Source organism: Ciconia boyciana, chromosome 7 (assembly GCF_034638445.1).
Source record: "Ciconia boyciana chromosome 7, ASM3463844v1, whole genome shotgun sequence".
Lineage (NCBI taxonomy): Eukaryota > Metazoa > Chordata > Aves > Ciconiiformes > Ciconiidae > Ciconia > Ciconia boyciana.
In genome coordinates this window covers 18612251-18628662 of record NC_132940.1, presented here as the reverse complement: position 1 = coordinate 18628662, position 16412 = coordinate 18612251, and the positions used below count along the sequence as shown (strand labels likewise).

At 38.2% G+C, this 16412-nt stretch overlaps 1 long non-coding RNA gene across 1 annotated transcript; it reads right to left on the bottom strand.

Annotated features, from left to right (window-relative positions):
- Nucleotides 1–586: 586 nt before the first annotated feature.
- LOC140653907 (uncharacterized) lies at nucleotides 587–12936 on the bottom strand. Its single transcript, XR_012043274.1, has 3 exons — nucleotides 12837–12936; nucleotides 9904–9957; nucleotides 587–677 (listed from the first exon to the last, which is right to left on the bottom strand). It is a non-coding gene; the product is annotated as an uncharacterized lncRNA (long non-coding RNA).
- Nucleotides 12937–16412: the final 3476 nt, after the last annotated feature.

Here is a 16412-nt window from a genome sequence, read left to right as displayed (position 1 = left end):
GATACTGTTCTTTGCTTCTGGACCCCAAATTGTTGAGTAACATGGCCACAAAGTTAAGTAAGTTTTATGGTTTAGCCCAGAATAAGCTGTAGGTGCGCACAAAGTGATTCTATCTACATTGTCCCATGCTGAAAGAACCAAGAGCCTAAATTTCTGAGGAGACGTGCCCCAACCACTCCTCTGTGGAAGTGGTAGCTTGAAAGGCAGACCCTGCTGGGAGACGTAAAGGTTAGGAGCATCCAGCCATTTCTATGGGAACTGGCTGCGATACCATAAAACAAAAAGCGATTTCTGTACAAGATCAGGCACAAAGAGGAGGGGAGAGGGTGGGCTGCGGAAAGCAGTTCTTCACTCTCATACAAATATCTTAGAGAACAATATAGGGATTATAGGAAATCATAAGCCAAGTAAACTGCTTTTTGGATAAGTATTTTCCGCTTACAAGGCTGCCCCAAGGCAAAAGTTGCTCTTTAAACAGAATTTGATTTTAAGGGCAAATTTACAATTATAATTAGCTGCAACGAGCAGCCAAACCCAGAGGGAGGGCTGCGTTCAGGTCCTAAGTACAGTTCCTCATGGTCTGGCAGCATGTTCAAGAGCCCCGTCTTGTCACCTGCCCCCAAGTAACACCCTCCAGACAGCTTGTGGGTTGTGCTGACAGGGGGACTCCTGTGCTCCTAGAAAGAAGACAGAGTGGAGCTGGGGACACTGGTTGGAAACAAGTACATAAATAAATAAAGCATTTTAAAGCTGATCACAGAGGTGACTAAGCTCTCAAAGAAACTAGCAGCACAGAGTAACTTGAAACCCCCAAGCTGGACTGAACCCCCAACTCTTGCTTCAGCTTTGCCTGAAGTCTCCTTAAGTCAGTTCATACCTATAGCACTTCAAACTAGAGAAAAGAACCCACCCCCCCACCCCCCCCAACCAAAAACCCAAACAACAAAATACAATAAAGCAGCCCTGAAAAACTCACAGAGGGGTCAATTCTGAGAAGACAACACAGTTTTAGCCCAAGATGTGCCAAGCTATACCTTAAAATATGACCTTGCAGAGAGCAACAAGATGATATGGAAGCCCAATAAGTATCTTCAGCATGAACTAGAGTGGAAAGAAGCTTGAATAATTAGTGCCACTGGCACTAGGAACTTCAGCACTAGAAGAACTCAAGGGAGACAGTCATTCCGGCAAGCAGGATTTTTGCTTGGTTATTACTCTGGTATTACCCTGTGCTGGTTTTGGCTGGGATAGAGTTAATTTTTCTTCATAGTAGCTAGTATGGGGCTGTGTTTTGGATTTGTGCTGGAAACAGTGTTGATAACACAGGGATGTTTTCGTTCCTGCTGAGCAGCGCTTACACAGAGTCAAGGCCTTTCTGCTTCTCACCCCACCCCACCAGCGAGCAGGCTGGGGGGGCACAAGAAGCTGGGAGGGGACACAGCTGGGACAGCTGAGCCCAACTGACCACAGGGCTGTTCCACACCACAGGACGTCATGCTCAGCATAGAAAGCTGGGGAAGAAGAACGAATGGGGGGACGTTCGCAGTGATGGCATTTGTCTTCCCAAGTCACCGTTAGGCGTGATGGAGGCCTGCTTTCCTGGAGATGGCTGAACACCTGCCTGCCCACGGGAAGGAGTGAGTGAATTCCTTGTTTTGCTTTGCTTGTGTGGCTTTTGCTTTACCTATTAAACTGCCTTTATCTCAACCCACGAGTTTTCTCAGTTTTACTCTTCCAATTCTCTTCCCCATCCCACAGGGGGGAGTGAGCGAGCGGCTGTGTGGTGCTTAGCTGCCAGTTAGGGTTAAACCATTACATACTCCTTCCCAAAATGTCGCAGCTTGTTTCTGTTTCTTGGTTACATTAAATGCTAAAATCTAAGACAGTAAAAACAGAGCCTCCTTCCTGTAAGCTATACATTGGAGCCTTATTCAAGACTGTGCAAGCTAACATGGTAAACTGAACAGTTTGATCCCATCCCATAAGTGGGCTGACAGCTTGGAGAGTTCAAATGGCAAGCACATGGTGAAGTTCCACCTCCACAACAGTTTGCATCACACAAACAGTATGTTATCTTTAGGTTAGGAGACATTACATCTGAATCCAGTGACCATAACAGCCAAAAACTCTAATGGTGTACAGTAAACAGGAATGCCAAACAATCAAGTCAAAATTCTCTGTGCTAGTAGTGCTTAGGACCCTGCTCATCCCTGGCTTCCCACTGACTTCATTATCTGTTACAAGCACAAGTGAGCTTAAATTTTATCCGAAACGATTGTAAATATAGTAGAAGTTCAAAAGTAGACCATTTAAAAAAAGGAAAATTCGGCTTTCTTGAAGAATACAGGAACAAAAAAGACCTTTCTGAAAATCTATGCCTCCCTAATTTGATCAGAAACTGTGACAGTTACAACCTTCATTGGAGTTTCCAGTCGGAAATATAGAAGCATTAATAAAATCTCTCCTAACAGCACCATCAGTGAAACCTTTCTCTCCAGACTCTCTGCCTGCTCTAACAGAGCAGTTTGGCCAGGGATCATACATTGGCTTCCTGAAGCCATCACCATCCTCCATGTAAAAACGTAACTTGTAAGAGCACACAGCTACCCTCAGGTAACTGGCCTGCAGGTAATGCAGTTACTGCCTGCTTATTCGGATGAACGCTTCCTCCCCCTCACTCCACAAAGGAAAATCCAAAGGTTCAGATCTTCCACAAAAAGAGAGCTAAGCTGGTGGTGGAAATAAAGTAAAAGTTTATCCTTCTTTCCTTAAACATATGAAAGTCAAGCTTCTAGACAGATATTATCACTGAAGAGTCAGGCTAGTGAAATACTATGCCACAAGAAGCTGAATAGCTTAACTTGGAGCAGCTGGTGGGTGAACCTTGGGGCAGGGGTGGTAAACAAACATGACTGATACTTTCTGGAGTGGTCACATTAACCTCTGAAAAACCGTAACAGGCTTCAAATTTGAAAAGAACCCATGCTCTAGCCAGTGCTTTCTGAGAGCCCAAGCAAAGGGCAAAAACATAGTTAGCTCAAGTAAAAAGACTAAATGATCTGAAGCTTTCTCTATCAGGATGGAAGTAGGCATGAAGCAGGTATCTGGGTGCTAATGGTACATCCCGCGTGCTTTGCGGGAATACTTTCCCTGAAGTCAATGACTGCTCTTGGAACCAATGCTAGAGTTCGCACTGCCTACAGAAGAGGTGACCTTAAGGCACGATGTAGTGTCATTACCCAAAGATCAATACTGCTCAAATAATTATCAGCCAAACTTAAGAAAACCTATCCCTCCACTGACAAGAGCATCTGGATGGTGGCATCTGCCTTGGAGTAGAATCTTTTATATGACGGTTCAGCTACTGTACAAAAAATATAGACCTTAGAAGGAGGAGGGAAATCAAATTCACATCAGTATCAAGTCACAGCATTAGCTCATCCATAGAATAGTTTTGTTTTTCCCCCCCCAGGGTTTTGGTTTTATTTTTTCACGTTAGAATGTGATTTTTCTTGTTAGCAAACACTTAATTTTCCAAAGACTAAAAAGGACACCCGCCACGTTAGAAAAGACTCAGAACAAAACCTTTTAAAAAGCAGAGAAAACACTATGTAAGACAGCCAGCCTCAGCAGATCCATGATGCAGAAAACATTCTATGAGAATGTAGAATTTAGGCTATGATATCTTCCCTGGCTGTGTCCTCCAACCTCCACAAACACATCTGTTTTGTAACAGAGCAGCCTGTCACTTGAAGGTTAGTTACGAGTATCCAAAGGCCTCCCTGTATTGTTCGTATTACATATGCAAGTCTCATCCTTTGGCAGACTCTAACCTTTATTTTTTCCACTCTTGAAAATAAAGCTTATGTCAAGGGGGCAAAGCCTGCGGCGTCACCTTCCTCCTCTCTGCCTACCATATGCACAGCCTAGGGCAGCACTGGAAAGAGTCAAGGATTTGCCCTTACAATGAGAAGCACCGTAACAGCTCTAAGGCTAGCCCCAAGGATGCACATGTGTTGTCACGAGTGCAAGTTTGGGCACATCTGCCTGGGCTCTAGGTCAGTGAAGCTACAAGGCTAGCATTTAGCCTGTTTCTTTGAACAATCCATAGACATTAAACAGGATCCTTGATGGTATATGAAAAGCAGGTGTTTTTCATGCCAAGTAATGCAGAATTTATAGACAAATGCTACACAGCTACCAAAAGAGCATTCAAGATACAGAGGAACATAAATTGCACAGCTGAAATCATCATGCTGTATTTTTAGCTGCAAACTTGTTAAACCCACATTCATTTGTCTCCACCAAAATATTTCAATCTTTCTTAAATGAGGTTCAGTCCTACACAAATATAAAATGGATGTGTGTTTTTAAAGCACTGAAACCGATTTGCATTTCAGCACATTGATATATCTACAGGACAACTTAATAAAAGGGCTCAGCTCTTCCAGATTATTTGGTCTCTGTGTTGGTTTTGCTGGTGCGTATAAAGTTATCTTAAAAAATGAAGGCAAACCAGGGATCCATAGGTAATCTAAGAAGCACAACATTCATGCTTGTTTATATCAGTATTTTCAGCTAGTACATATACATGATTTATTTGCAAACAAATTAATTAATGTTTCAGCAGCTGTTTGCAGCCAGTCTGTGATCTAGTTTAAACAGAGATGACACTTTTTTTTATTCCACAGGGGCAATTTCAAGTACTCATAGATTATATTCTTACTATCAGTCCAAATGATAAAAGAGTAGTGAATCCTGAAACAGCATAGCTGACTTTATAAGATCAGTGTGCTTCCACATATCCCGTTATTCCCTAATGCCATCTTTCCTGTGTTATCTTTTAATTAAGGCTGCATAATGCCAGTTTATAAACAAATCTCTAAGTAAGATCAAAAACTGACATATATTAAATGCTTTTCATTCTCTAGTTTGTGGTCTCCTGGGGGTGTTATTCTAAAATGTACATCTCTCTATGAAATGACTTTTTTTATCGCATTGTGTATAATGAAAAGAAATGTTTGAATATTGTTCTGTAACCTGACAATGAACAAACAAATGAAAGAACAAATGCTGGGTAGCGTAAGAGATAAGCATAGTATACAGTAGGTAGATCACTGCAGAAAACATTACTATACTTTGTGATTTTATTTCTCTTGTTAAAAAAAAAAAAAAGACTACAAGATAAAATCCCCAAAGCCTTGCTAGGCTAAATTTCCTCCTTCTTCTTTGAACAGACTACACAGATTTTGTTGACTAATTGAGATCAATCCCAGTTGTAAATCGCCTTGCTATCCTACAGCTTTAATTAAGCTACCAGAGGGAGTTGTTTATCAATTAACACTTGTTACAAATTATTAGTAATTATATGGACTTTGCGTATATACTTCAGCCAGTAAAGACTAAGCCATACTTCCCTGTGACACAAATTAATTCAGATATAGTGGGTAATATTTTTCTTACAAAAAACCAATCAGTGCACAAAAAAAAAGGAAATTAGATTGGCGTAGGAAGACCTAAAGTAATTCATGGTATTACTTTTAACTAAATGTAACAAATTTTAACATATCTTGTGCATAAATGTAGGCAATTACACTAAGTGAATGAAGTTAGTCAAACTCTTTTTAAACAATGGTAGCGTGCATTTCCTTTGAGTAACAAACATCTTAAATAAGGAACATTAGGTAAAAGTTGATAATGTATTCAAACATTAAAGCTACCTATTGCTCTGTGCACTACATTCTGTGATAATTTTAATTGGCTTAATTGAGATGCACAAGTCTGATTAATGTTTAATTCCTTTATATTAAAAAAGAGAGAGTCAAGTAGTTCGACATTTCTTCAATTATGTTAGATCTTTCTAGACTTCAAAGGAATGTTACAGTAGACAGCCAGATACTGGATGAACTGATTAAAGAATAAAGACTGCTCATTATAATCTAAGAGTACAAAATTGGTTTGTGTAGCCTTTGAAAGTTGAAATTAGGAGCTGTTGAGCTAAAACTCAAGCTACGGTAATTAACCCAATTTATAGCCATCTTCGCTTACCTGGTTGACTAAGATTAGTCATTTGAAATGATCCACTAGATTCACTGGCTCATTTATAATTCATTCTAGGACCAATGAGATGCAATTTCACCCTACTGAAACCTTCATTTATGAGACAAAGATTTAGTGCGTCTACTTAATTTGTTTTTAATTTCTTAGGACAGAACCTTCCTCTACTCACTGATGTGAATGAGAGCTGTTCAAAATCTGGGGGTTTTTTTCCTTCATTTTTTGACCATGTAAGTAGTAAGAAGTAAAAGATTACTAAATCTTTTTGAATAACACAAGTGTTGCATTATAAAAATAAGTAACTTACAGTAAATTTTATCTCAGTACCACAGTTGCTCTAGGCTAATACAGTTTACTGTCAAGCAGAAAGAGACAGTCTGTTCCTGTAGCCTGTGTGTGGATAAAGCAAAACTACTGGCCATGAAAAGGATAACTGAACTTCTACTGTAGTATTAGAGAAGGGGGCAGTGAAGTTTCTGCTAATACAGGCTAGTTTTAAAGGAGTTTTAAGGTTTGTCTCTACTGGCAATAAACACTGAATCATTCAGAAGATCTTTGTTTTTTGACCAGAATAACAACTTGAAAAGCAAAAGGCACTGCACTTGACTGAAGAGAGATTCACCTAGGTCTCAATTATTTACTATCTGCAATGCTTCATAAAGAGAAAGATAAGAAAATAATCTAACAAATTTTATAATAATGAATGGGCTTATGACTAGAACTACACTGCTAAATTACTCACAGAAAGTAGAATACGAGCACTAAAAAAAGGAGTTAGAAAAGCAAATAGGTAGCCTCTTTTGCCAAATTAAATTAACTGTGTTACACAGTGTATTTGATAATCATGGTAATGATTTGATCAAGACTGTTCTACAGTTGGGCTTACATGGGAGCCCTACAGCCAGCAACAGGCATATGAGCTAAATGAAAACACTCCCCTAAGCAACCAACTTAAAGGTCTGCAAAACCAAAAATGATAGTAAAGAAGCTTTTCAAATGGAAGCAGTACAGTGGCTAAGGGCATGCCAGAACGCAGTCAAACCTTTGAATACAATATTTTTTGACAATACCTGTTAAATGTAACTGAACATGAAAAGATATCAACACCTGATAGTTTCTCATCTGATGAAAACTCTCTGTTCTGTTGACATTAGTTGGAGCAAAGGTAATTTTCATATTCCTAGAAGATATACCCAGCTGTTTGTAGCATCTTACCAGTACTTTGTTACATTAAAGGTTTAATTGTAGAGAATGCTGCCTTGTAATTACCTATTCACCACAGGCAAGAGGGATTTTGCTTCTTCCCCTCTTCCATATTAAAACAGAAGCTATTGCTCAGATACCAAAGTGGCGTCTTTCTGTAATACTGTAAGGCCCCTTTCTCTGGACTATCAGATTTATAGTTGATTAAGAAAAATTAAATGCAAACAATTACAGCATCAAATCTGCAACCATCTATCCTGCCATTACAAATACTTGATTGAATTTGTACAGGAATGCAAGTGCCAGCTAATTAATGGTTGGACTTTATGATCTTAAAAGGGTCTTTTCCAAGCTAAACAATTCTATGATCCTAATATAACACTTAAAAAGGCGGCTACCTTCATTTCTGGAGGAAAATGAATCAGTACTGAGGCAGACTGACAGCCCCAAATCTCAACTATTGCAACAAAAATGCTACAGGACATGATTACTTAAACAAGATGATTTCTACACCAGAGCCAGAAGGAAATATTTTTGACAGATAAATTACTTCAGATAAGTTTTCTGTAATCTCTGGGAAAAAATCAGATGGAAAATTACTAGAACCTCATGTTGTCTGCATCAATCTATGGCAGCACTGAACAAGGAAAACAGCACATTCAGGAACTAGCTGTTCCTGCTGGAACGCTGTCCACCGTACCATTGCACACTGCTTTAATCTTTGCCTGGAAAGTCTGACAGCTACCCATTCCAGTTTCCACTGCCTGTCACAGCAATAGTGGATACCACCTAACGTACCATTCCACAATCCAATGTTATGATAGCATCCACTTTTTCCGATATCAGAGAAAAAGCGCTCATTTTCTCCATATTCAGAGCTCTTCTCTCAAGTTAGGATAACCTGAGATGCCCTGCCCTCTTCAATAACACAGCTATTTCACCCCCTCACTAGGGAGACTATCCCCAAGCTCCCCATATCGACTGATGCTTTATAGATATAAAAGTAGTGGTCAGGTGGTAACCTGGAACATAAAGACCTCTTAGACAGTTCTGTTTTAACCCTGCACTGTATAGTTCTGCAAATGGAAGCCAGGAAGGCTCTGAAAACCTCTTCCCATAATGCTCTTTCTACATATGCAAGGAAAAGATTCTTGTATACATTTTAATGACGTGTTCCTAGGGCATTAATAGTATTTTATTAAATTACACGACAATGTCAGGGTTTCTATTTTTGCGTAATACTAACTTCTTTGGACTGTGAGAGTTACTGAAGTACAGTAATCCACATTCTTGCCCTGTCAGCCTCCTCCGCTGGCCCAATCTCTCCTTCCCTTTGTGTAAGGACCACGATCAGGCCTTCACCCTGACACCTTGCTTCAGATCTTATAAATTAAGCAGACCAAGGGGAGCAATGTTGACACGAGAGACCTCTGTGTCCCATGGGATAGTTGAAAAAGTATTGGTTAATCCAGAGAAGGCCATCATCTTTCTGCAACAACTCTGCAACTTGCCTTTTAAGGAATTTCTCAGGATGTCTTCTGGACGTAAAGCAGAACATAAAGATATAAAGGATATTTGCCAATTGCGATTAAACAAAATGTTTTTATATTCCTATTCCTAAACCCTGACTGTCAGTGTATCCTCTTAGAGAGATACCATCTTTCGTCCTAGAGGCAGCTACATTTTATTGATGGGTGATACCCAATACAATATTTTTTAAAGCACCGGGTATCCGTTGGAAGATATGATCCTATTTAATAAGCTCATCAGCATCTACCCTTGTTTTGTCACTGCCTGATCTGCCAAATTAGATGTTGCAAGAATGAAAGGAGTAGACAAACTTAAAGTACCTTCCCACCTATTCTGCATGTTCAGTAGATAATGGGAAGTGCTTGCAGCCATAGGAACGCTCACCTGGATATATGGTAGAGAACAAGCAGCCTAGGTTACAAGTTCTGCACTCATCCACCTGCGGCAGAGAGCTCTAGCAGATTTCACATCTAATTGTGAAGTTTCCTTATCTGCTCAAAAATGTTCCCGAACTACACAGTACCTTTGAATTTTCATCGTTGGCTGAATCTGACAAAACTCTTGGTATCATATCTCTCTCTCAGTCATCTTGAGTAGATCTTGTTAGTGCAGATTAGAACTTGTTAAAGATTAATTCTTAAAGCATCCTCAAGCTTTCTTTTCCAACAAAGGAAACATCAATTATAGGCTCACACATAAACTTTGCCCCTATCTTGAATACTTGCTGCCCTTTATAAATCTTAGATTTCTTCCCCTTGTGTGTGTTCAAAGGAGAGATTTTATTGCCTCCAGGGGTTGTTAAACTGATTGCAATACCACGTATTTATAGCAGTTCAGTGGGAATTAAGCTGGTTCAATGCTGTCAGACCTAGAATATAGCTGTCAAATAGCATTACAAGTAAAACACCATTGATAAGAAATAATGACCAAATGTCAATCTGTTTTTTACCAGCAGCACTACAGACTTAGCTTGCCAATGAAAAATGCAATATTTTGCACATTATAGTAGCTATGCTTTTGTGATGCTACATAGTAAAGGGTGTTTCAGTCTTTCAATTTAGCTTATTTTTAGATGATACAATTTGATCACAAAAATGTGTCTCTCACACCTACCTTTGATTCAAAGCAGCAATGCTTAAAGTCTTCCTTTAACCTCCTCACTCTTTTCTGAAAGAAAAAAAAAAAACAACCAAAAAAATCCACACAAAAACACACCAAAAAACCCACATGCATTAAAAATTAATCAATCCTATTTCCTAAATGTTAGCCATGCAGAAATTAAAACAGACACCTTGGCTTAGACCTGCTTCATGCTGTTACAGTTTCGGATATCCGTAACTTCACATTACAATGCAACCCACTAGGTACTGTTATTTTTCTGATTTATGGATTGTTGTTTTTTTAATGACTGCCTTATGTACAAAATTACTACATTTCTTATTATTTCTTTTGCAGATCCAAATATTTGTCACTTATATGAAGAATTAACATGCAATAAATATTTTAATACTTAAATACTCACTATTCCTATTCCAATACTTAAATACTTACTAGTCTAACACTTAAATCATCAGGTGACAATACAACATTTACAAATGTTTATTCATTTTTGATAATGCTAAAAACTTAAATGAAATTGTTCCCATAAATAAACAACGAGACTTTAAAACCTAAAATAAAAACATTACCTAGACACAACTTAAGACTCATTTATCCAGATGTGATGGGGTTCAAAGTAACATGCCTGAAAACTTGGTTTAGATAAAGCAGGAGATATTTCAAAATGTCTGCAATAATTTGGGGTCACGGTTTCAGCCAGAATAAGCATTTCTAGATTTTGTCTGGGAGAGATGCAAGAGTAATGATATACAAAGAAAGAACAGTGAAAATCTAATGTAATGAATGAACAAATAACAGAGGGAAAACAAAACACAATCCAAATGCTACAGCACAGTAAGACTAAGTATGTGGAAGCCAAATTGTGCTTTCCATGGCATTCAAAAAGGGCACCTGTTGACAGCAGTGAATGCCCCAGTACATATAAGAGATAAAATTAATGCACTATGTTTAAAACAATATTAGTACTTTGACAGAAACCTACAAAAATTTAAAAAAAAATATTAAAAAAATTTAAAATTAAGAGGAATCTTAACATTGTCTCCCAATTTAAACCTGCAAAGTATTTTCCATCTCTGAAATAAGCAGTTAAAGGACAGACAGCATCTTTGTGTTTACTACCTTCAAACTTACACCTGATTTTTCCATTTTGTAAACTTCCCTCCCCCATTTTATTAATCCACTATGAACAAAGAAGCCAAATTAATAGCTACCTGAGGTGTAACTGAAAGAAACTTGCACATGGCTGAAAGTGTGCATTTCAAGTACGTATACAGAGGGCAAAGAGGACAAGACTAAGGAACTACCCCTAATCTGACAGCTTTGATCAGGCTGTACAAAATCTGAACATTTCAAAGCTGGTGAGCCACTACAAGTCCTTACATACCTATGCAATTCCCTGTCTTCAGTGAATCTAAAAGATATGAAAGTTAACTCTGAAAATGGGCCAGAAAATTTGAATAGAGGTTTTTGGTTTTGGTAGATATGTTTCAGAACAGAAAGCCACAGTAAAGCATGACTGCCAGCTTCAGACCCTGATCTTCTTTATCAGGCCAGGGCTTTGAGCTCAAACTGTCTCCTTTGCGTACTCATGGTACAGTAATAGGCAATACTAGCACCAGGCAACAGTACTAGCTAAACAGTACAACATTATAATCACTCTAAAAGATAAAATATATGTTCCAATGTATTTAACGAAGTAAATTCTACTTTCTGCATTACTGATCAACATTCATTAATGGCTAAAGTACTGCAAAGGGTATTCCCTTTTGGATGAATTCTTAAGAATTAACTTCCACTTACACTCACATTTTTGCTTTAATGCTTTTCCTGTTCCTCTTATGAAATGTTTACAGCTCATGCGCTGATGCTGGAGGAGTAACTGATTTCAAACTCAATGCCATCGTTTCATAACTACACTTAAGGAATCACAGGGGAATAGAGTGTCACCACTGAGTAATATGAATAATTTCACGTTGCGAGATAAATGAGGCAAAGATAGGGCATTTATCCAAAAATCAATCCAGAGCCGCAGGCAAGACTCCCTTTCATTTTTTCTTCCTTAAGTGAAGTTGGAGATATCTGTGTGTGATTTCATTTTTTTTCCATTTATACAATTCAGCATGCAGTCTGTAATTACAGATTTTGGCACAAACCAGCACAATTTTCTCACTGTTGATGTTGAAAAGCTGGCCTTCAATTGGTTTTGCAAGTTATTTTTTTTCCCCCTGTATTGCAGCTACTTCACAACCAGTTAAACTGTACTGCAGGCAAGGTTCTTTTAAATTTACTTGTATTTTAGTAAATATTTTTTCTTAGTTGAAAATTTTATATTAATTTTGAATCATTCAGAAAGAGCATCAACCAATGCATCAAACACACGTAATCATAATTTAGCTTGATTTAAAAAAAAAATCATTTAAATAAAAAAGGGTTTGAACTTTATTTTAAAAAAATAGAACTTTGCTGCCCTCTACCTGTCAACTTCCAGACTGTGGGAGAAGACAGAAAAATCAGAACTATGTCCAAAGTCCCAGACTTTTCACAGAACACTAAAAAAGCTCAGAATTCAGCTACAATTACATGATCTGTCTTGATCAAGCAGAAAATCAATGTCACAATTACTGTCCCCATTTATTGAGTTTAAATAAGGGAATGGTATAAAACTAGGTGGAAAATACAAAAAAAAACCACCAAACTAGCCAACCAGCTCTTTTGCTTATGATTAAACACGGAGTGCCCAGCCACCATGGGAAGAATTATTTCTAAAGGCTTTTGATTATATTCATCTAGAAGTCACTGCCCCAAAATCACTCACTTATTTAATCAGCCATTACTGGGACTACCCTCAGGCCAACACAAAAGAAACAAAGTGTCTTTTAAGTATTGTGTTCAGTACATGCAGGACAAGACAACAGCCATGTTTCTACCTCTGCTTTCTCTCAGAGGGGTACACAGACCCTTTCCTTTTACAGGCTATATTCTTCAAACACTCTGAGTTTGTTTTGCTCTGTTATTAAAGGCAAGACCTGCAAAAGAAATTAGAAGGAATTAGTCTGAGCCCCTGCTTCAGTGGATTTTCTTTCTGTTGCACTAAAAAGTGCTGAACATCCATGACTGCAATCACTGAAACAAAAGAAGAAAACCTCTCTTCCTTACCTTTTCTTCTTCCATCGGAAATTCAAGTTGCATTTGTGCTAAACACTTGGTGACTACAGGATCAGTGCAATCATTACAGCAGTCAAGTCAAACACTGTTATTTAGATGGCAACAGAGTTTTACCCCCCTTTTTAAACCTGTAGTTTGTGTTCATTGGTTTCTCTTAATGCCCACTTAATTAAAACACCAGAGGGAAAAAACCCCTCTTTGGATCCCCAGTAGCCTATCCATCTTACCCTCTCATTGAACAGTGGTAAGAGCTTCCAATGAATACTTCCCACGTCCCAGGTCAGTTCTACAAAATAGGGAGACAGAGACAACGTTCTTAATATCATGATGGTTAAAACCAAATAGGATAAACCAATTGTTGCTTATATGAAATTAAAAGCTAAGGAGAGACATTCCACCCCCTGCCACCTCACCTTTCGTTAACTGAAGCCGTCAGCCAAAAGTAGGCATACGTGGAACACAAAAAAGGTCCACTGCATTTTAATGAAGCCCTAAACTAAGACAGATTACTAGGGCTACTTGTACCGCACACTATAACACACCAGGTCAAGCATCTAGACTGCGTCATTAGCTTTAAAACATTATGAAGTGTTTGCATCTAGGGAATATAAACACACAAGCAAGATCCAATTTGTTAATTCTACTCTGACTTTGAAAGCCAGTATGAAGGAAAACAAGGAGAGTATACCTCTTCAGATATAACCTTGATCTACTCCTCTTCTCAGAAAAGCCCTCCTTCACACAGGAGACCCCACCTATGGTTGTTCCAACATGATTTATTCCAGTAACATTAACAACTCTTCAGATCCAACTGTTACTAAAATCAAGGAATTTGCACAGAAAGAAAAGTTATCTTTTGTTAGGGTTAATAGCAAAACTTCAGAGAAGCCTGGCAGGAAGAGACACAGCTCCAGCTCTGGACAGCTTATAAGGAGGTAAGAAGAGCATACGCTATCTGGAGAGCAAGGAGGCCTTCTCTCGGTCACGGTCTACGTTCTACTCTCTGGCAAAGCTAACAAATCAACACCGATCATCTCAGGATTACACCGGGCTCTGCTGCCTACCACCACAGAGGATAAAAAGCCTCCAAGAAGTTCACTCGGGATCTCATTTTATTAACCACACTGCTGCACAGAAACTACACCAGTGGGCTTCATTATAAAGCCTTAAGACTGATAGCCAGACAGACTCGGCAATTTGGACTTTGTTGGGGCTTTTTTTAATCTTGGGTTTGTTTTAAAGAACAACAGAACAACTCCTTTTTTGTGAGCTTCCCAGAAAAGAGGAAAAAAAAAAAAGGCAAGGCTTTCAAGAGGAACTGAAAACCAGATGAGTTTCACATGCTACAAAGTAACAATTTTTGAATGGAAACCACAGAGAGCCACTTTGGAAGTAGGACGACTGAAAACACTGAATGAGCACCTCTTTTGCTCATGGAAAAGGAGTTAAATGAAAGCATCTTCTTCAACAAAAGAACACAGGTACAAAGCAGGCATTTTATTTAAACAGAAGTCCTGGGGTTAAGTCATGGTAGCAACAAAGTATGTGATTCTGTGGTAGGCTCGCTCTCTTTGAATCTCAAAATACTTTCAGCTGCTTTATGAACTTTTATAATTTCCTTATCCAAGTGAAAAGTTTAACCATTACTAAATGAATTTCTACAAGGCATCAGAAGTCTTTGGAAAATCTGAATACAAGCAGAGAACCCTCAATCCCTATTCAGTTACTTTTAAAGCAATACTCCCCTCTCATACCACCATATATTCAAGGAGTTTTGGGGGGTTTGGTTTGGTTGGGTTTAACTACCAGTGCTCCCAAATAGCGGTCAAACAAACAAGAAACTAGAAGTACCACAACAAAAACTCTTTGAAGCAATCCTTTCCCAACCCATAGAAGTTCTCCAAATTGAGAGGTCAACGTAAAGGATCTAGCCCCTATGATTTTAAGAAGGTATTTTATCTCCACTGGTAGAGTCAGAGCAACCTGAAGTCTGTTCTCTTGTGAAGGGCTTATGATGTTTTCTGACCCACTCAGAGGAAAGGAACAAATACAAGAAGTTTTGTGAGCACAGTTAAGGATTTTATAGTAATATCATCACAACTGTACTCCATCATGCAAGTTCAACAAAACTAAAAGTAGAAATGTAATATTGCTAGGGAATATCACTAGAGAAATATTTTACAAACATTCTGCATTTGTATACTTTTACCATAATGTTAAAAAAAGCTAATCAGCTTGGTTTTATGATAGTCTGCCAATAAAGTCCAAAAGAATTTTATAAAAGATGGACATTGACCTACACTTAGGAAAAAATTAAAATCAAGCCCCTTATAATTAGGATAATTTTTCTTAAGTTAGGGAAAAGAACTCTACAATAATCTTGGAAAAAAGAAACTATGGCCAAGCTCCATTTGGAAAGACAATAGGGATCCCAGGAACTAAAGAGTTAAAAATCTCTTACAGGAAGTGAGTAGAGGTCTGAAATAAAACACAAAACAAGAATGCAAGGTTGCACGAGCACTTTAATTTTGAGTGTCTTATTTTAGTCACTTAAAATCTCAGGCACTTTAGTTTCTGTAATGTGAAAGGTACACTGAAGTTGGATCTGTCTGGACTTAAGTGTTCAGTACTATAATTACATCTGGATTTAAATATAATTTCTACATTAAAAAATACTAGGAAAAAAGTTTAAGAAAAGTTTGAGGAGCTGAAGAATGGATAACTCCTTTTGTATGTTCTTTCAAAGATTAATACTTGCCTCTTTGTCCATACTTATGCTTCCAGCAACATTTATCATTGATTCAAAGGTTGGAAAAAAATAATGAATGAACAACTGGGGGGAGGAAGAAGAAATCAGTCCCGTATAAAATATTCTTACCACTTCAATGAGAAATCGGGGACCATGAGTGGTAAGAATTAACATTTGGTTAACACAGCTAATATGTAGAAAGAACGATTACCACAATAGGGGTACCATTATAGCACCCTCCACAGGCTCGAGACACAAAAGGTTCTGAATAGAGCAAGAGACACTCAGAATAGAGCAAAAGAAGAAGTGAAAATATATTATCTTATCAAAGATGTAGAATTTAGCTGCTTCTGACTTTGCCATGTTCTCTCAGCGTACTTCCAGGGAAATTAAGTAAATATTTATGATATGGAGGAGAGGAAGAAGTAAAGGTTACAGCATCCAGAAAAATATCAGGCAAAATCCACATTCTGACACAGCCACAACTTTTGTAAAGCAGGAAGTTAGTTGCTTGTTGAAGTAACGCCTCTTTGCAAGAATAAAGCTTTCACAAAAAATCCTGCTGCATTTAAAAATTCCTGCGTTAACT